The sequence below is a fragment of the Microtus ochrogaster genome, chromosome 6, assembly GCF_000317375.1.
Source record: "Microtus ochrogaster isolate Prairie Vole_2 chromosome 6, MicOch1.0, whole genome shotgun sequence".
NCBI classification, from domain to species: domain Eukaryota; kingdom Metazoa; phylum Chordata; class Mammalia; order Rodentia; family Cricetidae; genus Microtus; species Microtus ochrogaster.
Window position 1 is genome coordinate 3,640,252 of NC_022013.1, and position 7,133 is coordinate 3,647,384.

Consider the following 7,133-nt stretch of genomic DNA (forward strand, 5'->3'; position numbering starts at 1 on the left):
CTTAGCTGTGGACAGCATCTGAGGAAAAGTGCTTATCACAGCCGTCACCCGAGAAGGAAGGTCTCCTTGGGGCTAATTGAAATTGAACACAGCCACCAGCCTGGTTGCCTGAAGTCTGCGGGAGCAGTTGCTTGACCAAGGAGTCCTCTGGTAAATTGATCTATTCCCGGCTGAAAAATCAGCACTTTTCTTCCTTTTTTTTTTTTTTTTTTTTGTGAAATAACCCAAGATCTCCCAGATCTTCAGCAGACTGTGCGTGCAGCTCCTGCAGAAAGCAGAAGTGATAGACATGCTGGCTTGTTAACTCCCCTGCCCACAGTGTGGAGTTGGGTATAATTCAGCAGAAAACAATCTCCAGGAGAACAAGTCCACCTGTCTGCATGTCCAGGACCACAGGAGACTAAGGGACCTCAGTGGCCTGTCAAGACAGATATGGGTCAGGTCCCAATGTCACCCAGCAGCAGAAGGGAGGAGCATATGGATGCCCAAGGTCATTAGTGACTCAGGGTTGGCATGTTCATCCTATTCCCTACCTTCGCCCCAAGGGGTGACACGCAAGCAGGTGGACCCATCTCCCTGTGCTATAGAGGCTCTGACCTAGAGTGGGTACTAAGAACAGCCTACTTCCTGAGGAAAACGTATTACCTTGAAGGGAGAAGTGGTTCTTCCCAGACCCATCAAACTGTCTCTTGCAGGAGAGGAAGGTAGCCAGGAGGAAGGAAGCATGGCACCAGCATTGCATGGAAACAGCATCTTCTTTTTGTAACTGGCTGAACCAGGTGGTGTTTTAATTCATTCAGGAACTTCCTCCTCCCCTCCCTTGGCTTATTCCCCCTTTCTATCTTTTAACCCCTTCCCTTCCTCTCTTCTCCCCTCCCTTCCCTCTCCCTCTCCTTCTTTTCTTCCTTTTTCTGTCCTCTTTCTTTCCTTTTTTCTTGATGAAGGTATGGATCTATTTGTATAGTATTCTGGAGCCTCGAATATGTTGAGTTTGTTGCACGCTCACAGCCTCTTTCTTGCTACAGGATATCTTATGGATCCCTTTTCTTCCCGGTTGCCAGAGACCCATGCCTTCTCACCTTGGTCTGCTTAAAAACCACAAGTCACCATATCAATTTGTGTCTTGCTTGTGTCTTTGCATGATGTCCTATTTGTTTATGAAGATGTCCCTCTGTAGAGATTTATGAAAGTGCATTTCATCCTGCCCTAGCCTGTTAGAACTGAGTTTTCTAAGGGCAATGACCACACAATCTAAAGTATTTGATGAGGCAAAGAAAGGTTTTACTTCTGCAGAAGGGTGCATAGGGGTGCCAAAGCCAGCAGACTCACACCCTAGAGAATGTCCTGATGGGCTTCTGCTCCAATGACAAAGCGCTCCTGTGCCACCCTGGGGGTGCTCAGAGCTCAACCTCACACTCTTACGTGATTGGCTAACTAAAGAGGTGGTATTGATAGGTGGGACATGCTTTGTTACAGAAAAGTTCTTAGTCTCAAGGGATTTTTGCCCCATGACATTTTCTCAATTTTCTTTAATAAGTGATGCTTCTCGTGTCTTATTTAACCCGTTTAATAGAAAATACAGTAAACTTCTTTTACGCTTTCCACATAACCTCAAAAGCCTGTTCTTTTAAATTAATTAATTTTTTAAAAAAGAAATCTATCTTTTCTTATTTTACACACCAATCCCAGTTCCCACTCCCTCCCTCCACCTCCTATCCCCCCATCCACTTCTCAGAAAGGGTAAGGCTTCCCATGGGGAGTCAACAAAGTCTAGCACATTGCTTTGAGGCAGGACCAAGGCCCTCCCCACTATATCTAGGCCAAGCAAGGTATCCTTTCAAAGAGAACGGATTCTAAAAAAGCCAGTTCAAGTACTAGGGATAAATCCTGATCTCTCTGCCAGAGACCTTACACTACAGTCTGCCCCAGCCATACAACTGTCACCCACATTCATAGGGCCTAGTTTGGTCCTATGCTGGTTCCCTTGCCCTGGCCAGACGTGGTGAGCTCCCATTAGCTCAGGTAAGCTGCATCAGTGGGTGTTTCTATCATGGTCTTGACCTCTTTGCTTGCATCCTCACCCCTCCCACTCTTTGACTGGACTTTGGGAGCTCAGCCCAGAGCTCCATTGTGGATCTCTGCATCTGCTTCCATCAGTAGTCAAAAGCCTGCTTTGAGATATGGAGGGAACACACCTATTTTAATTACTTTTCTGTTGCTATGACAAACCGTCGTGACCAAAAACGACTTAAGAAACAAAGAGTTTATTTGACTTCTGGTTCCAAAGGGATAAGAGTCTGTTATAGTGGGAAGGCATGGCAGCTAGTGGTAGATATGGCTGTAGGAGCAGGAAGCTGAGAGATCATATGTTCAACCACAAGCACACAACACAGCACCACCAAGTGGGAACCAACTGTTCAAAAACCCAGGCCCCTGGGGGACACTTTTCATGCAAACCACCACAGCACCTAAACACCTTTGAAGTTTGTCTTGAAGGTTATAAGGATAAGTGCAATGCTTTCGGGATGGTGGAGCGATCAGTGGCGCATCTTTGCCGGGCTAAGCCTCTCTGCTGCTTGCCTGGAGCCTGATGGTGACAGCTCTTAGTGTGAGAGAGCACGCACAAAGAAGCATCAGAGAGAACCCGTGACCAGCTGAGTGTCCAAGGGACTGGTGTGCTGAATGGGGACTCCAGGAGGCCTGTGAACAGGAAGAACATGGGTATATCATGACTACTGTGAGCCAGAGAGAAGTTCCCAGAAAAGAGCCACACCTGAGTTTACGATTCTACAATGACTAAAGTCAAATTGTTTTGGAATATTTTTAGTCTCTGAAAGCCATTCAGTGCCTACCTCTGTGTCTGACCTAATATTCTTCTGTCTGCCGGAACTTTGAAAATGTATTAGCAAACCACTAGTTTCAACCAGTCTAAAAGGACCCCACTAGATGGGTCAACGGCTCCATCCAGTGGGGACCCTCCAAATCATTGGTGGGAACACAGGTAGGCAAGTCATAGCAAAGTAAGGTGATCTCTGTTGTGGGCCTCAGGTGCTGTCTAGTGGGGTCCTTTTAGACTGATTAGAACTAGTGGTTTGCTAATACCTTTTTAAAGCTCTGGCAAACATAAGAATATTATTAGGTCAGATCACCTTACTTTGCCAAGACTCGCCTACCTGAGTTTTCACCAACATGTTTGAAGGGAGTCTTGATTTATGACTGTCTTTTCTCATGTTCCTATGAAAACTTCAGCTGTTATACAGAATTTGGGGAAACCTGAATCTGTGTTTCCAGGACATGGTCACTCATCGATGGCTCCAGACTAAAGTATCTCTTGTTCCCTTTGAGGAGAGAGCTACAGTACAGCCTGTTCCCTTAAGTCTTATCTGCAGCCCTCCAGACGAGCCTCCCACATTCATGCGTACTCTGTGGCCAGTGGTCCAGCGTGTGGACAGAGCCCTTTGTCACACTGTCCTCTGAGGTCTACTGTGGTCTCACATGCATGTGGGAGGTCAAATGTGAGTTGTTAACCAAACAACCCAGAGGCCATGAGGCCTTCCTACGAGAAATTCTGACTTAGAGCATTTTGCTTTGAAAAATTAGAAAGACAGGAAGAGAGAGTATTTATTACAGTTTTATTTACACCGAGTTCACTTATCCTGTTTATCTACCACAAGAGCCAACCATCTGGACTGGTTTAGATTGGATCTAAATATTTCTGCACAGTTGAATAAGCTCCAAGGACCCACTCCTCTGCCATTACCGATAGAGAAGAGCCAACTCGTCTGGGCGCAGTGGCTCTGTCTGGCTAGACAAGGTCAAGGTAACATCCTTAGGCAGTTATGCTCCAGCTACCTCTGGCTCAGAGCTCACGGCCAGCATCAAGATCTGAAATTAGGTCACCATGGGGATCCAGCAGCTGCTTTAGCCAACTGGCTAGCTCCGGGACACTCACTGTTCATGCTTTGGGGGCAAAGGCTCATCAGAGTTAATACTTCCTGAGAGATCATTCCATTCCAGGCACCATTCTTGGATAGGTCCTGTGACAATTCATTTAATTATCATGGTTCTTGAGGTAGGTATTGCCACTGTTCTCATGTGGAGATAAGGAAGTGTAGGTGTCCTGCCAGACAAGGAGACTTTTCTTTGGTGGTGTAGCTATCCATACGTTGCCCAGGCTCCGACCCCTCACTCACTCACATTCCTATAAATAGGCCCCATTAAACTCACGGATTCACTGGGTTCAGATGGAATCATTTCTTTATATTTGCCTCGGGTGGCCTATTTCGTTGAGTAGACATCTGTTTATCTCTCCAAGAAAAGTTCAAATGACACCAGTGTCCCCACATCAGCCCATGATGGCTTGACCACAAGGACTGCTCAAAGGCACAAGTATGGCAGCAGCTATGACCAGTCAGTAAGAAGGTGTGTAACCCATATTGTAATGTTGTTGTATGAGCTGTGGTGGGCTGCATTCCCGCCCAGCTCCGCACAGCTAGCTTTATGTGAAATAATTACATGGAAATTGTATTCTTTTGAACACTGCCTGGCCCATTAGTTCCGGCCTCTAATTGGCTAACTTTTACATCTCGATTAAGCCATTTTTAATAATCTGTGTAGCCCCACAAGGTGTGGCTTACCAGGAAAGATCTTAACCTACGTCTGTGTTGGGTGGGAGAATCATGGCGACTGACTGACTCGGCTTCTTTCTCCCAGCATTCTGTTCTGTCTACTCCGCCTACCTAATTTTCTGTCCTATCAAAGGCCAAGCAGTTTCTTTATTAATTAACCAATGAAAGCAACAGATAAATGACACTCCCACATCATAATATACAGTGTGCTGGCGAATTTCCTGTGCTGTTTGAGTCCACCAAGAAACTGGCTCTGGAAGTGGGGGTTCATTTCAGACCTAAGTGTGTTTGTCTCAATGTGTCCTCCCAGGCCTGGTATCTAGAAAAAGTCTGACCCTCCTAATTGGACAAGTGTGGAAGAGAACAGCAAACCAACCCAGGAGTAAACACATTGTGTTCTTGGCAGCAGGTGTAAAGTTGTCTGCAGAAGAGAGGGAAGCTAGAAACAGCCGTAGGAACCTCAGCCAGGGAAGAAAGCCCAACAGGAAAGACCAACTGACTGTTCCAACTTCCCCAGCTGGTTTCTGCTGGATATTGTGAGCACCCTCTTTGATGGTGTCATCTCTATCTGTTGCCATATAGTCTTTTACTAGAAAGCCTCACCCCAGGGGACACTCTGCTCTGCCTGGGACTCTCTCTATTGGGAGCTCCACCTGGCTGCCTTAAAGGGGTTTTCACAGCCAATTTCTGTTGGGTGTCTTGAGCACTTGATTTGATGACATTTTTCTATCAATCTGCCTGTCTGTCTACCTTATCTACCTACCTGTTTTAATGGGAACTCTAAAAGTCCAGCTTTTAGGAATCCCTCTCAGGGTTCAAAAAAAGGTCTCCACAATAAGTGAATGTGGCTAAACTCTGAGGGTTAAGAAGTCCACTCACAGCAGGTTCTGTCTATCCCCGTTTCTTTATTCTTCTTTCCATCCCTTGACACAAACATTCCCAGTAATATATACCCTTAAAACCAGCCAATCCCTAGCCCTAGCAGGTTCCAGGGCAGGAATTCTTTTGCCCTATTAAAAAATTCAGGTAAGAGTTTACACACACACACACACACACACACACACACACACACACACACACACAGAGAGAGAGAGAGAGAGAGAGAGAGAGAGAGAGAGAGAGAGAGAGATCCCTGGCTGTCAGTTCAAAGTTGGGAATGGCTGGTGCACATCTGGTGAACTCCTTAATGGAGGAAGTTAGTTAAGAAAGGAATTAAGGGGGCTGGAGAGATGGCTCAGTGGTTAAGAGCACTGACTACTCTTCCAGAGGTCCTGAGTTCAATTCCCAGCAACCACATGGTGGCTCACAGCCATCTATAATGAGACCTGGCGCCCCCTTCTGGCATGTGGGCACACACGGAAGGAATGCTCTACACATAACAAATAAAATCTAAAAAAAAAAGAAAGGAATTAAATCATCTGGAAATTCTAGAGGGGAAGGTTAGTGTGCTACACTGCAGTTTTAGGTAGTAGATAGACGAGCTAAAAGGTTTATTTTCAGTAAAATTATGAATAGGATACAGATTGTATTTTAAATCAGTGCATTGCTTCTTATCTCTCAGCATGCATAGACGATATCAGGTAACCAGGCAAGCTATGTAAACAGTCAGGGAGAAGCTAATAGCTCTTCATCTGATTAACACATTCACCAGATGCTGCAGTTTCTTTGGGCCTAGGTCTAGAGTTTTGCTCTAAGCAGTAGAAACAAGGAGGAGACCCAAGTCTCTAAATTATCAGTTCCAGGGTATGCTGTTATCAGCTGTTCTGATTGTGGTTGTTAGTGGGTTTGTAGAGCCAACAGGAAGGAAGTCTTTCTTTGGTAGCAGTTAATAATCTCTTCTACTGTCCTCGAGAGTAAAACATAACCAGTAAGTTTCCTGAACTAAAATCATCAGTAAACTGAGGTGAAGGAGTCAGGAATCTCTTAATGTATGGTTAGTTTTGAGTTATTATATTCTTTATCTATAAGTGAGTTAAAACCAGAGTAGCAGCTTGGGCAAGTAGTATTCTATGTCCTTGGATATCTATGACTATCTTAAATGGGGTGCTCTTGCCCTGGACCCTAAACACTGACCAAATGCCTGCTGATAAAGACAATTGCAGGAAGGCAGATCTCTGTGTTTACCTAGGAGAGAGGAGAGAAGGCCTGGCAGAGGGAGATTGTTTTTACACATAGTCCAAAGGCATAGGAAACAGTTTGGAACTGTGGGAACTAATTCCTAACTATGTAACAGAAGGGGAGTCAACTACAGCGCAAGTCTACAGCAAAAGACAGACACTTTATTCACAAAGAAACAATGCCAAAAAACTCTGTCTTTTGGTTTAACCTTTACTAAGGGCCCTTGGCTCTGATAAGTCACTTGTGAAAAGATGGCTGAGCAATTACTTTATAATGTTGTGGCTTGTTGCTCTATCTATCTATCTATCTATCTATCTATCTATCTATCTATCTATCATCTATCTATCTATCTATCTATCTATCTATCTATCTATCTATCTATCTATC